Source organism: Lontra canadensis, unplaced genomic scaffold (genome assembly GCF_010015895.1).
Source record: "Lontra canadensis isolate GAN:19392208 unplaced genomic scaffold, GSC_riverotter_1.0 scaffold31, whole genome shotgun sequence".
In the NCBI taxonomy this organism is placed as follows: Eukaryota; Metazoa; Chordata; class Mammalia; order Carnivora; family Mustelidae; genus Lontra; species Lontra canadensis.
The window spans coordinates 16,459,287-16,483,566 of NW_022631025.1; the positions used below are offsets into that span (position 1 = coordinate 16,459,287).

Below are 24,280 nucleotides of genomic sequence, written 5' to 3' on the forward strand. Positions count from 1 at the left end.
TGGTCCAAAGGGAAGATCCACAGTATAGTGGTCCCCCTTTATCTGCAGGAGACACATTTCAAGACCCCCAGGGGATGCTCAAAACTACTGATAATACTGAATCCTACACTCTGTCTTTTCTTATACATACATACCTATGTAAAGCTTCTAAGCGAGGCAGGGTAGAGATTAACAATAACTAATAATAAAATAGAACAATTAGAGCAATATACTGTAATAAAAGTTACATGAATGTGGTCTCTCTCTCTCAAAATATCTTATTATACTGTACTCAACCTTCTTGTGATGACATGAGATAATGAAATGCCTAGGTGATGAGATGAAGAGGTGAATGCACAGGTGCTGTGACGTAGTGTTAGGTTACTAATGACCTTCTGACAATGTGTCAGGGGAGGATCAACTCCTTTCAGGCCACAGTTGACTGTGGGTAATGGAAACTATGGAAAATGAAACCATGGATAAGGCAGAACTACTGTATTCTATGTTATGTCCTTAGATATTCTTTTTAAGATTTTGAGAGTGAGAGAGAAAGAGAGCATGTACAAGTGTGGGGAGGAGCAGAGGGAGAGGGAGAGAGAGACTCTCAAGCAGACTCTGTGTTGAGCAGGGAGCCCAACACGGGGCTCCAGCCCATGACCCTGAGATTCATGACATGAGCTAAAATCAAGAGTCAGACCAACCAACTGATCCACTAAAGTGCACCTAAGTTGTTCGTAATTTGAGAGATGGAGTGACTTTTTTCAATGGGCCTTGGCATGCAACACACATTTTGGAAATGATTTATTTTTCATGCCACATTTTGGTAACAGGTTATGTTCTCTCTGCATTGTATTCTGTAGTTTAGCAAATGACAGCAGTAACATTTTTTCCTCCCCCCAGGAAAGGGATATGATTAGTATTATTGCTCTAAAAATACAATCAGTTGTGATTAAAAGTGTAAACAGTCACCTCTATGGAAGAGAAGACATACTGTTTTCTTTTTTTTTTCTTTTTCTTTTTTTTATTAACATATAATGTATTATTAGCCCCAGGGGTACAGGTCTGTGAATCACCAGGTTTACACACTTCACAGCACTCACCAAGACATACTGTTTTCTTTCCAGGTTAACTTCAATAGTTACTTAAAATTCCTTTCAAGAAGGCTGAATTCTTTGTGAAATACTGCGTTGGAAATGCCAAAGAAGTGCTTGCTTCTAGAAAGTTCCACAACAATGCTGTCCGATAGTGATAACTGTAATCTAAATTAACTTCTTTATAGCATGTCAGAGATGGCACATATGTATCCTTTCCCTACTTTTCACCCTTTGTTTCAACTTCTCTTTTTAGGACTGACTAGAAAGCCTACTCAATTGCAGTATCACTCAAAGAGGCTATAAAAAAATTACACTGTTCATGACCATTCCAAAAAAGCAACTTATTCTTTTCCTACAGAAAAAAAGACAAAGCATTATTTAGCAATCTCCTAGGTATTTTACAAATAAATCTATGAAGTTGTTATTGTTAGTATGGGACTGCTGATGTCAGAGTCGGAAACAAGTTTTTAAACAAACAGGCTATGGCCCAAGAAACACAATAAAGGGGCCCCTGGGTGGCTCAGTGGGTTAAAGCCTCTGCTTTCGGCTCAGGTCATAATCCCAGGGTCCTGGGATCAAGCCCCACATCGGGCTCTCTGCTCAGCAAGGAGCCTGCTTTCCTTCCTCTCTCTCTGCCTGCCTCTCTGCCTACCTGTGATCTCTGTCAAATAAATTAAAAAAAAAAATAAAAAAAAGAAAAAGAAACACAATAAAGTAAATCTTGAAGGAGATGAAAGAGTCTATCAATACAGAGAGTGAGAGCAGGATCGATATTGCAGATGAGTCATCTAATATGTGCTATTGCTAAATTAAAATAAACGTGTTTTTTCAAATATATTGAGATACTGATCTTTAGTAAAACAACATGACTTGAACGTATGATATAAATTCTCTGAATGTAATTACAACTCCCTCCCCTTCATCACTACCAACTTTAACCCCACTTCCTTCCTCTCCCGGCTTCCTCCACTTAACTTCATAAATGTATAGCTGGCTCACTTATAGCCTTGGGGGTTCTAGCCTAGGCCCAGTTCTCATCTGAAAGTCAGACTGCCTCCCCTGTGCAAGACTATCAGACATTCTAGAGGCACCTAAATAAATTTAAGTAAATGGAATTATACTCCATTACAACACAAACAAATGCATTAGGAAATCTTATTACTGTAGAAAGCTGTTCTTCCGAGAAGTTTGAAGGTCTAAGTAGACATTACCTCATTTCTCCTCTCAGAACTTGTAAGGCAGACAGTAAGAAGATTAACAATATTTTTTACAGGTCAGTGGAGTCTGTGATGGGTCAGGATTATCCCCAGACCCCATGATCCAGTACAGGGAGCCCTCTCCCTTGCCCTGCACCAACCACTCCACAATGCCATAATGACGTCAGCATCTACAAAATGAGTGAGCATGGGGTTGAGGAAGAAAATAGAACGTTAAATATACATTCTAAATATAGTGAGGCTTCAGACATTTATAACATCAAGATTACCCCAAAGGTGACTTAATCTGTTTTCTTATCTAAGTTTGACACTTCCTGGGCACAGCTGTTCATTCAATACTCAACTTTCATGAAAGACATGGGGAAAATAAGAAGAAGACTTGTGTGTCAATTCACTTCCAAGTCTAAGCCAATTATTACTTAAAAAAAAAAAAAAGGAGAAGCTAACTAAGATTGTGAACTCAAAGCATGGTAGACCAATTCTCACAACTCAGGAATTTTCCAAAACTGTGATTTATTCATTCTTGTCCATTTAAAGAGAAAATAGTATGTAGCATCTTACTGGTCAGACTATAGAATGTCCCGGTACAAAATCTCGAGGGTTCTCTTCTCATGATGCTACATGCCTCTCTCCTCAGACTCTCCTGCCTCTCCTCTGATCTCCCTTCTTCCCACACATCAACCTTCCTCATACTCGTGGCCTCTTTGAGTGCCATTTGCTCCCGTCTGCTATCTGTACTCCATGACCCAGGACCCAGGTTCCAACTCTATCTTTACCCCACCACCCACCTCCACCAAAATGTGCCATGCTGGTGCCCACACTATCAGGGACTGATCTGCTTCTCTGTAAGCAATTCCACGCTTTCATTTTAAAGAGACCTTCCAGGGATTATGGCACAGTCCCAAAAGATGATCAGAAATTTCAAGTTGGCTGAAAATGTTGGACCAGACAAGAGACATCACAACCAGAGGTAACTTTGATGCCTGCCACTGAGCCTTAGGAATGAGAGGCCCAGGGGCACCTGGGTGGCTCAGTCGTTTGGGCTCCTGACTCTTGATTTTGGCTCAGTTCATGATTTCAGGGTCCTGGGATCAGCCCCACATTGGGGACTTTGCTCAGTACGGAGTCTGCTTGGGATTCTCCCCGTTCCCTCTGCCCTCCCCCTGCTTGTGCTATCACTCTCTAAATAAAATCTTAAAAAAAGGTGACAGCCTCGGGGCACCTGCGTGGTCCAGTGGGTTAAAGCCTCTGCCTTTGGCTCAGGTCATGATCCCAGGGTCCTAGGATTGAGCCCCACATCGGGCTCTCAGCTCAGCGGGGAGCCCGCTTCCCCCCTCTCTCTCTGCCTGCCTCTCTGCCTACTTGTGAGCTCTGTCAAATAAATAAATAAAATCTAAAACAAACAAACAAACAAACAAACAAAAACGGTGACAGCCACAGCCTCAAAAAATCTCAGATGTTCCTAAGTGCCTGAACCCTACCAAAAACCACTAAGATATAATTAAAGTGTAGTAAAAGTTAGATATTATCACGACCATGTTCCAAAAGACTTCTTCCTGCTTCGAGGAATAAAACATGAAATTAGTTATGTAAACTCAAACAGTAGGTGAGCTTAAGGAATGGGTAGGATTTGGCTTTTCAGATTGGGGGTCAACAACCACAGAATGCAGGCTCCACTTTCAAGCTTCCCACCACAGATGACCTTGGCCATGTGAACCTAACAAGAACAGAGGTCAAGTCCCGGCAATAAAGCCTAGGGATGGATTTCAGGTGTGTCCAAAGATGGTAATGTGGATCCCTACAATGTCTGGTCTACTCTGTGGCAGTAGTCCCATCTACAGGGGCAACAGTGAACCAGGTTCCTGGAACTGAGAAGGGACTCTTGACCACAGTGACACTCCCTGGATCTGTGCCTCTCCTAGCAGGTCTGTGGACCCTTTCCTACTTCACATCTCCACATATTCATAGACTTGAAGATGTCCAATCTTCATATCTATGTCCTTTGATACAGTTCAAAGTGTGGTCTGAATTATTCATAAACAGACAAATTATGTCCAAATAAAAGTGACAGTTTTATCAATTCAATTATTGTCACTCAACTAATAAGAATCTATTTGTGCTATACAACAGTAAACTAAACAGACAAAAATCCCAGCCCTCATGGCTCTCGCATTTGAGTTCAAGGAGATATGAAAGCCAAATAATTAGTAAGTTGGGGGGTAGGGTTCACTGGGATGAGGATTATTTGAGAAGGCGATGTTTGAGAAAGATCTGAAGTGAAGAAGTAGGACCTAAGGATATCTCAGGCCAGTGGAATAGCCAGGGCAAAGGCCCTGAGGTGAGATTACATCCATCTTGTTCAACAAATATTTACTGCCTAGTGTATACATTTTCTATATGTGACCTTATAAACTTTTACCAGGAGTGAACAGATCTGGCAAGTAAGTACCCATTCCTTGTTATTGACATAAGCACACCAAGCATTAAGCAATGTCAGGAGACAGAAGATTCATCACTAATGCCTAGACCCAATGCTGCACAAGTCCAATACAGAATGGAATCCTAATAACAGGTAGAAATAGATACTATACTGCTTTGTCATCTACACTTCCAAATAGATGGGCAGAATCTTTCCTTAATCAATGTATAAAAGAAGATATATTGAACATGCCAGTATCCCAGATCACAATTTTGATATGCTTTCAACGGGTAATTCTGTACGACACGAAAATGAGACTTCTTAATGAAGTTTACTTATCTCTTCTAAAAAGCCAGCAAAATGCCTACGCAGTCAGATACAACTGCCCATTAAAAGAAATTGCACTTGTCAGGCAAAAGCACTTTCAAATACACCCACAGAAAGCAGAATCGATCGGAAAGAGGGTTTCCAGGGTCTTGCCAGAGGCCTAGGCCCCTCCATCAGTTTCCTCATAGTTATATCCTCAGAAACAAAACTGTTCCAACCTATAACTTGACACATCTAAAGTCCCATAATTAACATTTAGTCAACAGCTCTTGTGATACAGTTATGACTTCTCATACTCATCCTCCCCAAAGCATTTTTCTTAAAAATACTATGAAAATGTTTTCAAAAACAATGAACTGAAATGAATTTTGTTCTGAAAACATTGCAGACAAAACCTTCAGTTATTGGGACCCTGTCTTTTCCTAACACCCTAAAGCAAGGCACATTTCTTAGGCCTTCATCCTTAACCAACAGATGAAAAAGCAGGAGAAAAAGAAGGCTCTTGATGTATTGGGTTATATCTCCAAAGAAACCCAGGCAAAGAGGAGAGTTGGAAGTTGAGCTAGTGCTTCCTTGACTACTTCTAATTCAAGTCAATGAGGGGTTTTCCTTCCTGGAAGCTGGCTGTGTGTGGTCCAGAAAAGGGCTTTGTTTTTTTCCCAGGAGACCCCATGCTCCTGCGGCTACCACGATTCTAAGTGAGAAAACAGAGGGTGGGTGGAAGGTGTCACACCTAACATGCAGCTCATGACCCCAAAGGTCCCCAACTCTACCCAAGTCCAGTCACCAGGAAAGCCAGGTAGGAGGAGATACAAAAAGGACCACAGGCAAGTGAGCAGCAAGGACAAAGGCAATGCCCAGAGCAACTTGGTCCTCCGAAGGAACCAGGTCAGCTCTGCCAGAAATACATAAGTCACATCCCTTGTTCATTCGGTAAACAAACGACGTGGTCTTGACATGGGCCTGGGTTTAAGATAATATCCTCACCTCCTGAATGTCTCATAATCTCATTATTACCTGGAGAAAATTTGGGGCACAGAGGGAGAGAATGCCAGAGGGAATAAAGGACATGGCATCAACCGGAAGTCATTAAAAAAAAAAAAAGAGGGAAATGCTTATCACTGTGCAGATCCCCAGAACACAGGGATTTTCCTGCTAATTGAAACCCTTAGATTTTATTCTTTACTTTTGCTTATTTTTCCAGTAAGGAAAAAATACCACATGAAATTATAAAAAGTTAGACACAACAAAAATTAATAAAACAAAGATAATTACTGTTAACAGCTCAATAATTATGGATTATTTCACATTGTTAATTTATGCATATACATTAACACGTGTACTTTACAAAAATGGGGGGCTTCTATTCCCACTCCTTAGATACTTCCTTTTTTTCCACTTAAAAGTCTGCTATGGACCATGCTCCATGATCAAAACTATGAACCGTCTTCATTCTTTTTAATTCAAGGGTGGCAACTGTATGAACACATACGTGTGTATAAAAGTTCTGGAATCACCATTAAGTGCCTTAAAAAAAAAATCTCCATGATATCACTAAATAGGATACTCTATTTCACTGGCCACCCAGTCTAGTTTCATTCTAATGGTCATAATTAGTTTCTTCAGAGAGCTGTACCTCAGGTCATGTCTAAAAGCAAACACATTTACCAGAATCTGCAAATTCGGGACACAGACATTTTATATTAAATTTTCTCATAAATGTCCTAATTTACTTGGTGACGTGCTAGATGAATATGAACCAAAGAATTAGGAAAAGGCAAAAAGCTTTCAATGATAAGACTCTAATGATTTTGAGGTAATTTGTCTCACTTTCTGATAAAACTGAAACTGATCAATTCAGATAAGTATATATTGCCTATAACCTCTCCCCTCACTGCCCTCCCAGCTGGCCCCAATCTTTTTCCCCTCAGACTTCTCTTTACTAAGGTGGAGAATGCACTCTCTTCCTAGCTCTCATTTGGGGACAAATAGGGGCTGGGAGTCAGTTTGAGCACACTCAGCCATCAGCAGCTCAGCTCCAATGCACCTGCACCTCCCTCTGTATTGTCAAAGGCAGAGGCCACTGTGGGTAGGCAGTGGGGGCACCCAAAAGCCAAAACCAGGTCTTGGCTGACACCCTTCTTTCTTGGGTGGGCCATCTGGTTCCCCGGTTCCTTTGGGATCAGACCTTTTAGCTGGCGCTCTGGACACCTTCTCAGCTGAATCCATTCTTCCTCAACCTGTTTGTTGCCCATCTTGAAAACAGTGTTCTCAAAAGGAGTGACCTCATATATGGTTTATGTACTTCTTCCGGGTCAAAATAATGATGGGGGCTGGATTCGTTATTGACTTATGGCATTTGATTTTTTATATTTTCCTTCAGGATTCTGACAATGTCCTCAAAGGACAGTTTTGGGGCAGCAGCACCATTATTTTTCCTCCACAGCTTCAACCATGAAAGGTCAAGGATGATCCCCTCTAAGTCTTTACCTTTCCCAAAGAGCCCCTATAGAAATGACCCTACACAGCTTGCCTACATATTATCATTTTACAGACATTCCACTTTGGGGGGAAATGTGTCCATACATTTATTACCAACGGAATGGGACAGCTCCTCAATTTCCCACTTAGGACCACTTCCTTCTAGCTTTAGTAGATGTCCTGTCCCAGAAGTTTGTACTCTGTGGTTTTACAGGTCTCCAAATCTCTCAATTTTCCTCTTTTCAGACTCAAGAACTGTACTCTTTTTCATCTACCCATAGGAGCATGCATCCATGAGCCTTTCCTTTAGCTCCTCCGATCTTCTGCTGTCTGTGCCCCATTATTGGATTTAGACCTTGTTATGGATGGAATTGTGTGTCCCCAAAATTCATATTTCAAAGCCTTAACCCCCAATGTGATGGTATTTGGAGATGGGGATTTGGGGAAAAAATAAGTTTAGATGAAGTCATGTGAATGGGGCCCTCAAGATGAAAGTTCTTGTTCTCCCCCCCATCTCTCTCCTTCTCTCTTTCTTAGTCACAGGGTGAATAGGGCTACAAGCCAGGAAGAGGGCCCTCGCCAGAACTCAACGATGCTGGCACCCTCATCTTGGACTTCCAGCCTCCAGAACTGTGAGCAAAAATTTCTCTTGTTTAAGCCATTCAGTCTGTAGTACTATTTGGTTATTTTGTTATGGCAGCCCGAGCAGACTAAGACAGACCTCCAGGTTGGAGTCATTCCAGAATTCAAAACCACCTAGCAGATAACTGAACTTTAGGGAAAGCTTTGAAGAATTTTTTACTAAATGATTGCTGTCAAAGCAATACAAGAGTTTTAAAGACCAAATGAAAAAGAACAGCCCTGATACACATGTATGGAAACCTACCCATGTCGCTGAAGGTTAATTTGTCCTGTCAAATTTACAGTTAATTCATACTATCAGAGTAGTGTTAATTACTGTAGAAAATATATTCATTATAAAATATTTTGAAAATATAGAAACACAAATAAATTCTCAAGACCCAAAGGAATCACTCTGAACAATTAGTGTACTCCTTCCAACCTTTTTCTGTACTTTAACAAGTGTTCTCTTTTGTAATACTGTGATCATATTACACATAATATTTTGTAACCGCTCTTTTTCAACAACATTTGAGTATTCTTCTAAAATTCTAAAATGTAAATGTTGGCATGATCAGGGGTAACGTATTTGCTCTTCTAACCCTAGCTGCCAGCCTATTGCTTTGTACACAGTAGGTGCTCACAACTATTGAAAACCTGAACGATGAAGGAATTATGGCATTTAGCAGACACAGTATTCTTTCATAAGGATCACTGTAATATAGTTAGTCAATCCTCTACTGTTGTAGATTCAAGTTATTTTAATTTTATATAATATAAATAAGAATGCAGGGAATATTTGGAAGATAATATTCTTGTGCTCATGCCTAGTTATTTCTTCAGGATAAACTCCTGAATTTTACATTTCTGTGTCAAAGAATATAAGTGTTTCAATGCTTACCAGGAAGATTGTAGAAATTTACATTTTCACCTACAGATTTTTCACCTGATTTTCAAGCCTTCAATTCTGCATTTAAGCATTAGCATGTTCACAAGTAAAACAGCATCTTAAAGTGAATTTGTATTTATTGTGATTATGAGTGTTCTACATCATTTTTTTTCATATGGACATTAAACATTATTGTCTTCCTATGAGCTTTTTATCCTACTCTCATTGACAAACTATTAAAATATTATAAACATATTCGACTCTGGCAACATCAATAAGATATTACTTTGTCCTTTGGTTTGGGCATCTATGGAGCAGTACGTTGCATTAAGGATGCAATAAGCATGCATTATTTCATATGGCATCATCATTTCGAGCACTAAAGGACGATGCTATACTCTGTGCCATCTTTTCCTCAAGAAAGGAAAATGTGCTTTCTGAAAATGTTGCAATAATACAGGTCAGACTCCATCCTGGTCTCTTAGCTCTTGCCTGGAGTGTATTTGCTTCTCTGTTTTGTCATTAGCCTCGGGTAAAAAGGCTAAGGCAACTTAAATTTAAATCTAAAGTGTTGAATGTATCATTTGTTAGTATCTTTAGATGCAGTGAAATTTTGGTAGCAAAATAGCACCCAAAAAATGATAAGACTAAGAGAGGAGATACTGAAATTCTCATCACAAGAAAAAAATTATAACTGCATGGTGATGGATGTTAACTAGACTTATGGTGGTGAGCATTTCACAACATATTCAAATATTGAATCATTATGTGGTACACCTGAAACTAACACAATATTTACATCAATATATCTCAATAATATATATATACAACATATAATTCAGTTAGTTCAATTTTGTATTAGAAAAGAATAATAGGGTGCCTGGGTGGCTCAGTGGGTTAAAGCTTCTGACTAGGCCCAGGTCATGATCCCAGAGTCCTGGGATTGAGCCCCGCATCAGCCTCTCTGCTTGGCAGGGAGCCTGCTTCCTCCTCTCTCTCTGCCTGCCTCTCTGCCTGTGATCTCTGTCAAATAAATAAATAAAATCTTAAAAAAAAAAAAAGATGTACATACTCTAATGGGACCTGATACATTACATGAGCCTCACTGGGTATTTACCCTAAAGATACAAACGTAGTGATCCGAAGGGGCACGTGCACCCGAACGTTTATAGCAGCAACGTCCACAATAGCCAAACTATGGAAAGAACCTAGATGTCCATCAACAGATGAATGGATAAAGAAGATGTGGTATATATACACAATTGAATACTATGCAGCCATCAAAAGAAATGAAATCTTTCCATTTGCGACGACGTGGATGGAACTAGAGGGTATCATGCTTAGCGAAATAAGTCAATCGGAGAAAGACAGCTATCGTATCATCTCCCTGATATGAGGAAGTGGAGATGCAACATGGGGGGGTTAAGGGGGTAGGAGAAGAATGAATGAAACAAGATGGGATTGGGAGGGAGACAAACCATAAGTGACTCTTAATCTCACAAAACAAACTGAGGATTGCTGGGGGGAGGGGAGTTGGGAGAGGGGGGTGGGGTTATGGACATCCGGGAGGGTATGTGCTATGGTGAGTGCTGTGAAGTGTGTAAACCTGGCGATTCATAGACCTGTACCCCTGGGGATAAAAATATATTATATGTTTATTAAAAAAATAAAAGATAAACAATAGAGCAGGAGATATATGCATAATATTTGTAAATTCTTGCCATTAGAAGGGCAGTGTTCCTAACATACAGAGTTCCCACACATTGATTTAGAAAAAGACAAACCAATGGGATGATCAATAAAAGATGTAAATGGGCAATTAACAAAAGAAATGAATAAATGAAGACAAAGTCAACCTCATTAGTTGTCATGAAGATGGAAATCAGACCAACAAGAAAATGTCATTTTTTTTTTTACTATCAGATTGGCAAAGAATTAAGAGTGTTAACATCCACTGCTGCTCAGAGAGCATGTGGCAGTTAGGAATACTACAATCAAAATGGGAATTATTCAACAGTATCCATGAAAATGCAGAATGTTCAAATTTTTTAATCAACTTCTTATTCCTTTTTTAGGGATCAAGTCTATAGAAACAAACTCACCAATAATTATGGATATTTTAAAATTCCTTATTATTTAAAATCTATTGCTAAATATGTATATTTAACACAATCCCAAAGAATGTTTGTTAAAGCAGTATTTGTAATGGAGAAAAAGAAAACCAAATAAGAAATGACCTCCATGTATAACAGTTGTTGGGTTTATGGAATATCCATAAAGCGGAAGCTAAGCAGCTATTACCAAACAAGTAAGTCAGATCAATATCTAATAACCTGGAAATATGTATTCCAATGTTCTTCCATTTCATCCCATGGCTGCTTCTTCCTGCCTGGATCCTGCCTCTCAGAAGAAAAGCAAGATGTGGTTTCCACTTGGGTAACGCTGCTCTCTTGCTGACTGCACCAGGATCACTTACTAAAACATTCCCGTAATGTAAATGTCCAAGCCCCACCCCTGACATTTAGATTCAGAGGTTGGCAGGAGAGTCTGATACTGTGGTTTGGGCTTTAAAGAAGACCGATGATGAGCTCCCACGGACCACATGGTTTCTGTCAACTACAGAATATATGTGCATTTGGTTTTTGAAAGGGATTGCTTGAGTTGCTCAACTTGATCAAGGAAAATTTCAGAAAGAACTGCTGGTGTTACATTATTTAGATTTACTTCAGTTTGGAGGTAGAGAACTTGGGATTCACCCAGTTGAAACCCAGCAGTGTTTTTGTTGTTGTTGTTGTTGTGTTGTTGTTTTGTTTTGTTTTAATCAGTGGTTTCCAAAGTGAGGCAGTTGACCTGAGAGCGAGGGAAGAAACCACACACATTCTTACTTATCTCATTCTTCTAAATTTTGATTTTTTAAAAAATATGTGTCTCAATGTGCCTTAAATGTTAGTGTAATAATACATGAGTAGAATTCAGAAATAAATATGTGTCTGGAGAATATGCCATCTTCAGCTCCTAGTCACTCATGTATTTGGGGGTTAGCTCTTCAGTATGAGAGGTCCAGTTCCATCAGACTGATGGTTCCTGGAGAGCCCTGGAAATATCTCCAACTTCATACCCTCCAGAATTCTTAAGGCAGTGCCCTGTACACACCAGATGCTCAAACCAATATTTACTGGTGAAAACGACCGTATTGGATATATCAGTTGGGCAGAAGAGAGTTTTCAATTTTTACGTCATCTGTTTGCTATGTTCCTAGGAAATAACAGAACTAGGAGTAACAATTTGTTAATAGCCCAAGTGTTAAGATTTATATTACAGGTTGCAGGTAATTCTCTCTCTCCCTAAATCTTAACAGACTCTCATTTGGTGGTGGGATTGATCTATCTCTCTCTCTCTGTCTACACACACACACACACACACACACACACACACACCCCAGAGCATTATATCTACTGCATGGTATAAATTTCCAAATAATACTTTAAAATGATTTTATAAAGTGAAGGATTTTATGAGTACTATGTCATCTTGATTTTCTCCTTTCCTCCCAAGACTTAAAATTCTTGACTTGTGAATCCATTCCACATTCTAATATATCCGTATTGTGAAGACATAACTGTTGTTAATAATAATTTTGTTTTTAAACATCTCAAGCAGTATGTACAAATATACCATAGACCTCTAGATCAAAATATGACTTGTTATTAGTACATGTAAATCTAGCAGACCCAATTCTGGGCCATAAAGCACCACAGAAGGGCAGAACTGACTTAGCTGCCAGATGTTATTTATGAAAGGCAGAGAGATAGCCCCAAATTGTGATTTCAGTCATGATCACTAAATCACTCAGAACTGCCTCCTTGTTTTCCACTTTCCCCACGTATGGAAGAAGAAATGTCCTCTGGACACAAAGGTAGAAATAGAGGGGGTAGAGTCCTTCACAACTGCTTCTTACCAAAATATCCTGGGAAAACTGAAGATGACTCTTAGCACATACATGACATACACTAAATGTTTCTGTAAAACTTTTATAGTAACTAATATCAAGAACAGAGGGGAAAAGATCCAAAGTAGCAAAAGGTCTAATACCCTTTGAACTCTTCAATTTACTTGTTTTTCTTTTGTTTTGTTTTCAATCCTTCCAAACACATTTTTCAGGGCCTTCTACTAAGAATATAGAGCCTTCTGGAAAACAGGTGCTCATCTTTGTGCAGATACAATGCTGGGTTGCTCAGTAAATGTCCACACCTACTCTCAGGTGCTTTCTGGTTTGCTGTGTCCATCACTACAAATAACCTCTTGAATGAGGTGCTTACAGGAAGCACGGGAAGTGATGCTAGCATTAATATTTATGTAGGATTCTGGAAACTGGGGGAGTCACCCACTTCCCTCAGTAGCTGAAGCAGAGCATCAGCACGAGCTAAGGGAATTCGAGATGGCAGTGTGGCCCTGCGGGTCACTCACACAAACCTGCTGGCACAGCTCACAGCAGCCTCTGTCTCTGGAACATAGAACTTCTGCTCAGGGAGGAGAAACACCCAACCCCCTGAGCTTCAAAACAACTGAGCAATCAGAAAAAGAATAAAGGAAAATATCAGAAAGCTGTGCTTATGGCAGTATTTCTCAAATTCACTCCGAAGATGAACATTTTAATAATTAAAATCTAGCCCTGGTTTTTGTTATTTTCCTTTTCTTTAAAGTTGTTAGAAGTTGTAGGAGTTTACTATTTTGATTAAAATATTTTAATTTTCATTTAATTCTTTCTTTTTTTTAAGATTTTATTTATTTATTTGACAGAGAGAGAGAGAGAGATCACAAGTAGTCAGAGAGGCAGGCAGAGAGAGAGGAGGAAGCAGGCTCCCCACTGAGCAGAGAGCCCGATGCGGGGCTCGATCCCAGGACCCTGAGATCATGACCTGAGCCGAAGGCAGAGGCTTAACCCACTGAGCCACCCAGGCTCCCCTGGAATATTTCTTTTTTTAAGATTTTATTTATTTATTTGTCAGGGAGAGAGAGTGAGAGAGAGCACAAGCAGGGGGAGCGGCAGGCAGAAGGAAAAGCAGCCTCCTCGACAAGCAAGGAGACGGAGGTGGGACTCGACCCACGACCCTGAGATCATGACCTGAGCAGAAGGCAGATGCTTAACTGACTAAGCCACCCAGGCGTCCCTTTATTGGACTATATCTGATCCATAAATATTTTAAATGTTTTTAATCAGTCCTTATGGAAAAGGGAAACAAGGCTTCTGCTGCTCCACGACAAGTTCCCAAAACTTTTTTTTTTTTTTTTGGTGAGCCCTCACTCAGAACAGGTTCTCTTAGCGTGTTGCCCGCTCTGAAGCCAGCCGCTGTGCGGCAGTTTGCTCCAGATACTTTAATTATTTCTTCCCTTTTCAGACTGGAAGGGCTGCAGCTAATTAGTCAGGTTTTCTACCCCCATGAACAAGCCAAGATGTGCTCAAAGGACTTTTCCCAGAAGCTTTGCTTTTCTGCAGTCAGCTTTTTGTTGTCATAAGGAAGATCTATTGCTTTAATACTCATGCGTGTAGATGTCTCTGTTTGGAACGGACGTCAGGCAGGTGACACCACACACCTGGCATGTCTGAAACCTGCTCAGACATGACAGTAATGAACAGATAAGCGGCTGGAAGCAGGCAGGAGCAGAAGATGCGTTTCCAGCAAGATGCAGTTATGCGGGTTCACGGGGAAATGTACAAGGGATATGCAGAGCAATTACAGTACTTTGCAAAGATGACACTTTTTAATGATGCCATTATTTACTACACTGTGTGTTTTTCAGTGACAGAAGAACCCTCACCTTCCAGGTGACCTCTTATTCTCTCTCTCCCTCTCTCAAAACATTCTGGAAAATAGGAAACTCTTTTCAAACTGAATAGTAGTTGGAACACAGTAGTTAGATATTCAATAAGGATTATTAAAATACATGTCTTGTAGCACAGAATAGCACAATAGGCTATAGACACAGATGAACACAGATATAGAAATATGTGTATATATAAATTCTATATTATTCTGCTGATATTTTAAAAGCCTAAGCATGTTAACATTAACTGGGCACTACATTCTGATAAGAAGCTTTCCCAATGAAAAGTTTCAAGTCTCTAGGCATCAGATCCTCCCAACCTTGAGATAATGTGATTTTGTGGGTTTAAGTAGTAAATAACCTATTTTTTCATTGCCCAGGCTCTTGTCTCTTTGTCTGCTCTCTTTCATTAAGAGAATTATCAGACGTCTCCATATATACCCCCTCAATATAGAAATTTTTCAATAAATCAAGTTGAATTTTGTTTTTGTCATTTTATGGGGCATCTTCAACTGAACAGATTATGGAAAAGGGCTTTAATATGAAATGTTTGAACAAATATTTCTGCCTTGATGTTTTTAAATAAAAAAGAAAGCCATCGGGGCGCCTGGGTGGCTCAGTGGGTTGAGCCTCTGCCTTCAGTTCGGGTCATGATCTCGGGGTCCTGAGATCAAGCCCCACGTTAGGCTCTCTGCTTGGCAGGGAGTCTGCTTCCCCCTCTCTCTCTGCCTGCCTCTCTGCCTACTTGTGATCTCTCTCTGTCAAATAAATAAATGAAATCTTTAAAAAAAGAAAGCTGTCATATTAGAGAAAGATTGTGTTATTTTAATTCTTAAGTAGGTGTCATATTAGACTTTCAATTAAAAAAATAAGGATGGGTAAATGAGAAAGGATGGGTAAATGAGAAAGGATGGATAAATGAGAAAGCCTTAAAAATATTATGGAAACCTTAACAATACATAATTAAAATACATCAGACAACCAAAGTCTTTCACCATAATACAAAGCTGTCAAATGGCTGAAATCAGCTTTTAAAATTTTTTACTCATTTTGTAAAATAATCTTTTTCATTTATGGCTATGTTCAATGATGAATTATGTAGAACTCTTGACGACTCAAATTTTGTCACCATTTTATTTTCTGAGTAATTTCCTTAGCAGAGGTCTAAAATTCCAACAACAACCAGAATATTGAATTTTAATCTCTTAATACTATGGTGTCTGCTCTGAAAATCCAAAATATTTGAAACTACTGAGTAACCTAACACTTCTACCCTTGTGACTAATGCGAAGCCACAGCTGAAAGTATAGATGTAAAACCTTTGGAGGTACCAATGTAGGAACAAACTGTCTCATTACTAATAGTTCTCAATTACTCATCAACCAACACTGGAGACATGAATCTACTGTTTGAAGACCCAAAGGAGTAGTAACCTCTTAGTAGCGATCTTGGATTGATTAAGAAAGTATCATTTGTCTTCACAAATCCATCAAAGTCCTGTCCCGGGCTCTCCTCCCAAGTTTTTTGTTGTTCTTGGTTTGTTTGCCTCTTTGTCAGAGGCCTGTACCATTTAAAAGTTCTTAGGTCATATTAAATATCAATTCTCCTCAAAAGAAAAATAGAGCCAGACACCAACATTATGCATGTGTATGTGTGTGTGTGTGTGTTGAAAAATCATGTTTAATTCACCTATAACTTGAGATTTTCAGAGTCTCAGAGTGGAAAGGAGGGAGAAAATGTTAAAAAAAAAAAAAAAAAGGCCTTGAAGGAGCAAGACAAAGATAAAGCGAGAATGTGGAAGCTTCAGAAGGGGAAGGTCGTCCTCTCTTCCCACTTGCTTGGTTGCCAAATTCCAGCCAACTGGACACAGAAACCCAACAGGCAACAGCCAGTTAATAACAACAGTGACAGCAGAGAATAATACCTCACCGTCTCACAACTCCAGGGGCATCATTCAAACTCCACAGGTCGTGCTCCAGAGAGAACCATTCATGCGCACATAAAGTGAACAACCACGAAGCCCTTTCCACAGATGATGCAGTTTCTCTGATCCTGGCATCACTTCACTAAACTCTCAGGAGACCTTTTATCATCGCCCTGTGACTGTCACAAGGACTGGTCCACAGAGGCTGCATGAGGTAACTGTCCCAGGGCTGGGATCCCTAATGTCTGTACATTTGACCACGTCCCTGCCCTGTGGAGTGACAGCAGTGTGGAGCTCCTCCAGAAACCCTGCATCTCCACAGCCACACTCAGTCCACCCACACTCTACCTCTTAGGCTATTTTGGACATGTTTTAAGAATGACCATGGTCAACTCAATTATCTGGAGGGAAATGGGGTAAAGGTGGATTACTACAGTAATTTGGAAAAAAAGATCGCTATAGATAATGCCATTGTAAAAAATGAAAATAATAAGCATTTATACGGATGAGCAGAGAAAACTGCATATTTAGAAGGCAGCCGTCGTTTGCCCCTCCCCTCTAGCAACAATGTATGCCAGGTCATACCTACCTGAGTGGTCATACCTCCAGAGGCCTTGCCAACTGGAAGGTCAACCTGTGGAGGACTGTCTCTGACTGCCAGCAGCCCTGCTGAGAATAAAGCCTCAACCAGCTCACCACCAAGGCCTCCTCAGATCCAATATACCAAACTGCCCTCCCCCCTCACCCTGCCATCTGCCCTCCCTGAGCTTCTCAGCTCCTTGCCCTTCCTTCTGTGGGCTTTTGGAGAAGTATCTCCTTCCAGGCCATGGAAGGAGACAGGGCAACGAGACACAAGGACCGGTGTGCCCTCATTTCTACTTTACCCTGTTACAAAAACACTGTGATAACTTGTACGTTACAGGTCATTGGAAAACAGTGTGTGATCGCAGGGGACAGGAGCCATTAATTGCCCTAAAGGGTCAGGAAGCATCTCAGAACGGGTGACTTTTGTCTTTTTTCCAGGGAAGATAGGTGAGAAGCAGCAAGATCTCTTCATGCTTCTAAATCAAGTTAAAAAACACTGAATGCAATATTTATGAAACACACCCACACACACACACAATGTACCCACACTCACCCACAAACTCCTGCTTGGTCAGAGGCGCATACTGAAGAATTTATAGGTAAATGGCACGATGGCTGTGGTTTGCTTTAAAATACCCCAGGAAACAAAAACGTTCATGTATGGTGTGGAAACAGATGAAACAGACCGGCGGAACATCGATGGTTATAGAAGGCAAGTGTTATGCATTGAGCCGTGTCCCCCCAAAAATTAATGTTGGGGCTCTAACCCTTAGCGCCTCAGAGCATGATCTTATTTGGAAATGGGGTCCTTGAAGATGTAATTAGTTCGGAGGGGATGAGGTCATCAGTGGGCACTCATCCAGCATGACTGCGTGCTTACGAATAGGGGAAATCTGGACAGAGAACCACGGATGAGGGAAGACAATGTGAAGACACAGAACGTCTACAAACCAAAGAACATCTGAGCCCACCAGTTTGGGAGAGAGGCTAGGAGCAGAGCCTTTGCTAGCATGACCCTGCAGACCCCACAGCTGTGGGACGATCAATTTCTGCTCCGTAAGCCACAGTTTTCAGGACTGGGTTTAGGGCAGCCCAGGAAACTACTGCACTAAGTCCTAGGTCCACTGAGGCTTCATGATGCCATTCTTTCCGTTCGGGTATAGGCTTGACATTTCCCCTAATAAAATGGTTAAAAAAAGAAGCAGCAGCCTTGTATAGAGTCTCAGAAATATTAATAATTCAGCTGCACTCCATGCCAGCGCTCCCTGAGGAAACCACCCAAGCACCGGAATGGCTCTAATATCCAAAAATACAGCTGGTCGCCTCTTCTGGCCGGGAGTCTAATGTCACATCTGCAATCCCTTTTCAAGGAATCGCTGGTAAATCTCCCAAATAAGGTGCCAGAGAGCTCAGGTGTGCCCCTTGGCTCTTTGGGGCTCCAAAACAGCCCTCCTCCGAAGCAAGCGTGCAGGCAGCCTCGCAGAGCCTTTGGAAACCACCTGAAGAGCCAGGAGGGAGAAAGTCTCCGGCGGTGAGAACCCGAGATGAGCGCTCTCCCGCATCAGTTTCCAGCCCCAACGTGCCCAGGCCAGGTACCCTGGAATGACGGCACTTAACACTCTGTAGGGAGGGTAAGAAAAAGTACACCACAAAGCGCATTAAAGAACCTCATAATCAGGGGCGCCTGGGTGGCTCAGTGGGTTAAAGCCTCTGCTTACAGCTCAGGTCATGATTCCAGGGTCCTGGGATCAAGCCCCGCATCAGGTTCCCTGCTCAGCAGGGAGCCTGCTTCCTCCTCTCTCTGCCTGCCTCTCTGCCTACTTGTGATCTCTCTCTGTCAAATAAATAAATAAAATCTTAAAAAAAAAAGAAAAGAACCTCATAATCACATGCAAGGGCCACCACACGTACGAGAACACACGATAACAAAAGCAGTCAGCATTTTCCATACCATATGCTTGTAAATGCGATTCTGCAGGGAACCAATTAAAACTACGCAGTGCTTAGAACACAGACATATGGAACCAAACCAGGCAACTTATCTTGTCACTGCGGTGCTTGCTCAGGACATCGATTAGGGAGATGTGATACTGAGGTATTAGGACACGTAAGTGCTATCTTAATTATGAGGACCAGAGACCAGAACACCATCGCTTCAAGCCTCTGCCTTGGTCATCGGCATTTCTTCCCATTTTATTTATTTATTTATTTATTTTATAGATTTTATTTATTTATCTGTCAGAGAGAGAGAGAGAGAGCGCACAAGTAGGGGGAATGGCAGGCAGAGGGAGAAGCAGGCTTCCTGCTGAGCAGGGAGCCTGATGCAGGACTCCATCCCAGGACCCTGAGATCATGACCTGAGCCGAAGGCAGAGGCTTAACCCACTGAGCCACTCAGGCATTCCTCGTCCCATTTTAAATGGAAGGAGAGCCTACTGCCTCCAGAGTCATGTTGACACTCACTCGCATTAACCATCAAAAATATCACCAGAGCAAACCGTCAGTCAGGCTAGGTCTCAATTGTCTCACCTGTTACACTGGATAAATAACAATAATAACATTCCTCCAAATTCACAGGATTCCGAATAAAACCATTTTTTTTAAGATTTATTTATTTGACAGAGATCACAAGTAGGCAGAGAGAGAGAGAGAGAGGAGGAAGCAGGCTCCTGGCTGAGCACAGAGCCTGATGTGGGGCTCGATTCCAAGACCCTGGGATCATGACCCAAACCAAAGGCAGAGGCTTTAACCCACTGAACCACCCAGGCACCCCCGGAATAAAACCATTTAAAAAGTGCACGTGAAAGGGGGAAGTTTAAGGCTTTGAACCGGTGCTGAGTATTTTTCTTGTTGTTTTTGCTGCTGCTGCTGCTGATGATGGAGAGAAGACATGTAGATAATATAAAATAAGCAATTATCAAGACTGGCTCTGATGGCCATTATGTTAAAAATTTAGGCAGAGCTTTATTAAGTTTTCCTGACATTAAAAAGAAATGAAAATTATTTTTTAAATGTAAGTAACATTCACAGGTCCATCTCATCTGTAAAAGACAACTGGCCTTTCCCATCTCATCCCTGGAGCTTCGTTTGGCATTACTGCTTAATTTAGAAGGAACAGTTAAGGAAGTCGAATGTATAAATTCTAATATGATGGTTCAAAAACTGTAGGCTCAAGCAATGTCTCAGATACAGAGCACACAAGACATAGAAAAGTGATCAAGGAGGGGCGCCTGGGTGGCTCAGTGGGTTAAAGCCTCTGCCTTCGGCTCAGGTCATGATCCCAGAGTCCTGGGATTGAGCCCCACATCAGGCTCTCTGCTCCGCAGAAAGCCTGCTTCCCCCACCCCTCTCTGTCTGCCTCTGCCTACTTGTGATCTCTCTCAAATAAATAAATAAAATCTTTAAAAAAAAAAAAAAGAAAAGAAAAGTGATCAAGGAAAAGAAAAGAAAGCTTGTAGCTAAAGGAGTGTATTAATTACCCCAAATGAGATCAGAAAGGGGGGCCAGGAGGGGAGTACCACAGTGCCCGGGACTGTGTTAATTAATAATAAATGACCACCAAAATATCGGTAACAGATTTCAAAACACTAATTCTACATGCACACGATATGCTTTCATATCAAAAACCCTACTGTAATTGTTTCTTTTAAAACAATCCATACTTCTGGGGTGCCTGGGTGGTTCAGTGGGTTAGGCCTCTGCCTTCAGCTTGGGTCATGATTCCAGGGTCCTGGGATCGGGCCCCGCATCGGGCTCTCTGCTTGGCGGGGAGCCTGCTTCCCCCCCTCTCTCTGCCTGGCTCTCTGCCTGCTTGCGATCTCTCTCTCTCTCTGTCAAATAAATAAATAAAATCTTAAAAAAAAAAAATCCATACTTCTTAGGGCTGTGTATCCATTTTTTCCCAGGCTCTTCTCCTACACACCCCTCCAGGGGGTTCAGCCATAGGGATCCACGCGAGGAGCTGTAAGCTCACACACTGTTTATGACCCAAGCCTCAGCCCTGGCCAGTCCTCTATCTAAGAATTTCCTTTCCCCAGAGAAGTGGGACTCTTCTGTCAAGGTCTGCTCAAACGTTCCTTTTTCTGTGCAGCTTCTCACCCCCGACCCACACCCCTTCCACCCACCACACTGGAGCTGTCTGAATTCTAAATCAACATCAACAAAGCTATCTGCGAGCACCTGAGGAAAGACCAGTGTTTGCATGATCCGAGTCAGCCCCAAACCTAGCATCATTCTGTGCTCACAGTAAATAGATGCTCAATGAACGTTTACAAAGGAATGAATGGGGAACTTGGACCCCGGGGCAATCCCAATTCATAAGCCACAGCCCCACTAACCCTTCTTCTTTCCTATCTCCAGCCCTCTGACATGGATCTCAGACAGGAAAACACAGAAATCACAGGGCGGGCACAAGAGGCATGAACAACTTTTACAACACACAACCCTGATCCCATTCTATATTCTGATCAGGTAGATCTGAAGCGGGGCCCAGGTGTCTGTGTTTTTAGCAAGTTCCCCAGGTAAATGAGATGCACATCAAAATTTAAGAACCATCGCTCTCTGACATATTAATAATAGAAATTCCTATTTCCCTGAGGAAGAGAAAATCACTTTCACAAGTCTGCTTGAGAAACCCATTTAAGGAGAAAGGATTCACCAAGACACAGAGGGGCAGTCTTGGGTTTTAGAAGAAAACTATTTTAGTGGTTAAATGGAAATAAAAATATACAATTAATACTCAGAATTCAAAATCCCTTTGGATTTAGCTGAAGTGAATCATAGAGAATTGTGATAGATATTTCCATACATGGAAGGAGTAGCTTGTTCTGCTTAGCAATACGAGCGCACGCCATGCCCATTACCCACATTACCAGAGAGACTGGGGACACATTGTTGCCCCTCTCTGGGGCCAGGTTCCCTTGAACTTTTCAGGACTTTCCCACAGCAGGCAATGGGTAATGCTGGTTCCATAGACATACCTACATAAACAAATTGCCTTTTTAAGTTTCCCTCTACTTCCTTAGATTTATCTCTTTTCTGTGCTCCCCAGGGCTCCTCCCCTCACGTGCACAGACACACTGATCACACTTGGTGGTGGTGGGTGCGGGTGAGGCCTTGGCGCCGTGCCACCGTTTTCAGTGAAATTGACACACAGACCTTCAGTGCCTGCCAATCATTCTAATTCTTCTGTTTCTAATATCGCTGCTACCCAAACATGCCACTTTACACACTAGTTTTAAAACAACCATCGGATCTTGGAAGTGACTTAAACCCAAGGGGAGGTTTTATATAAAATTACCCCAATGCCTGCCATCTCTAGGATTGCAGTGACTCTAGAGAAACACTAATCAAACTGAATTACATGAAATATTTTTAGGCACGGAATTTAATACAGGTTGACATATTTTAAAGAAAGTTGTCTCCTCAGGATGCCATAGGATACATAAAGCTTTCAGGGAAAAAGGCAGGAGACTCAGAGTACTAATCCTAACTCTACTACTAACTAGCTGTGAGACTTTACTGCAGACACTCCTGTTTTCTCAGCCCGAGAGCCTTCATCTCTAACAGAAGGGGGCTGGAGCAGACGATCACGAAGATTCTGTTCAGCTTTACTGCTCTAGAACAAGTCTACAAAAGAAGATGAGTGTAGTAGGGGAATCTTAAGGGAACCTGCATTTTAAAAGAGGACCTATATATTCTTATCAAAAAAAAATTCAGGCAGGGCACCTGGGTGGCTCAGTAGGTTAAAGCCTCTGCCTTCGGCTCAGGTCGTGATCCCAGGGTCCTGGGATGGAGCCCTGCGGGCAAGCTCTCTGCTCAGCAGGGAGCCTGCTTCCTCCTTGCTCTCTCCCCGCCTGCCTCTCTGCTTACTTGTGATCTCTGCCTGTCAAATAAATAAATAAAAAACCTTTGAAAAAAAAATTCAGGCATTGCTGCACTCAAGACTTTGAGGTCACCTTTTATGAACCCCTCCAATCATACTGCCCCCCAAAGATCTCTTTCGGCTGTTAACTTTGTCCCACACTTATTTGATTAATGCTTTGAAAATATCAAGATACTGGAGTACAGTAACGAAGTACGGTCAAATGAATAACCAGCTATTTGAAAAAGGAATTTTTTTTTTTTTTTTTTTTTTTTTATTTAAAGAAAAAATGAAGGATTAAGGGGTTGGGGGGGGGGGGGGGGGGGCAGGTGTGGCAGTGATAAGCAACTGTCATCTTTTGTAAAATCACTCCCAACCACTAAGACCTGGGAAGAGTATCTGCCTGGTGGGTACCCTTGGCTCAAGACAGAAAATAAAATCTACTTAGGTATAGTGTAAAGATACACTCCGACCCTTAGTGGGATATGGAGCCGGCAGGAAGTAGGTGATTCGCAGTGCTGTGGTTATTGACAGATTCTTGGGCTGATCAAGCTCTTTAGTCAGGCAGAGTTAGGGATCAATAGCCACGTAAGCAAGATGTTGCCAGTCTGCTGAGTTCTCAGAAACTATACTCTGCAAAAGAAAGGTCAGCACCGTGGTCAATCAGATGGTCGTTGAGGCCACTGGAGATGCAAGGCAGTAAAGATTCTGAACACAATGCAGACTGACCTCGGGGATAGGGCAGCAGGTTAGAGAACCAGATTTTCTCTTTAACTTCCGCCCAAGAGAAGGAGAAGGAAAAGGGAAGGACAGTGAAGCAGTCTCTACTCTTAGGGTGCATGGACATGTATGAGACTCGATTGTGAGAATTCTCTAGAAAGGGGGAGAGTGTCCTGAGCAAGAAGGTGAACCACATGTTCCTATGAAGAAGGAACTGCCCCCTTTGGCTTGGATTTTCTCATCCACGGTGGAGCTGAGCTTCCAGCCACACAATGGAAAGTTACTTAATGACCCAGTATCCTGTGAGTTCCTGAATCCCTAGAGCACTGCTCCGTT

At 41.6% G+C, this 24,280-nt stretch overlaps 1 protein-coding gene across 7 annotated transcripts in view; it reads right to left on the reverse strand.

Moving 5' to 3' along the window:
- Positions 1–24,280, reverse strand: part of PRUNE2 (prune homolog 2 with BCH domain) — a 255,353-nt gene that overhangs the window by 204,252 nt on the left and 26,821 nt on the right. The gene's annotated exons all lie outside the window — the stretch shown is intronic.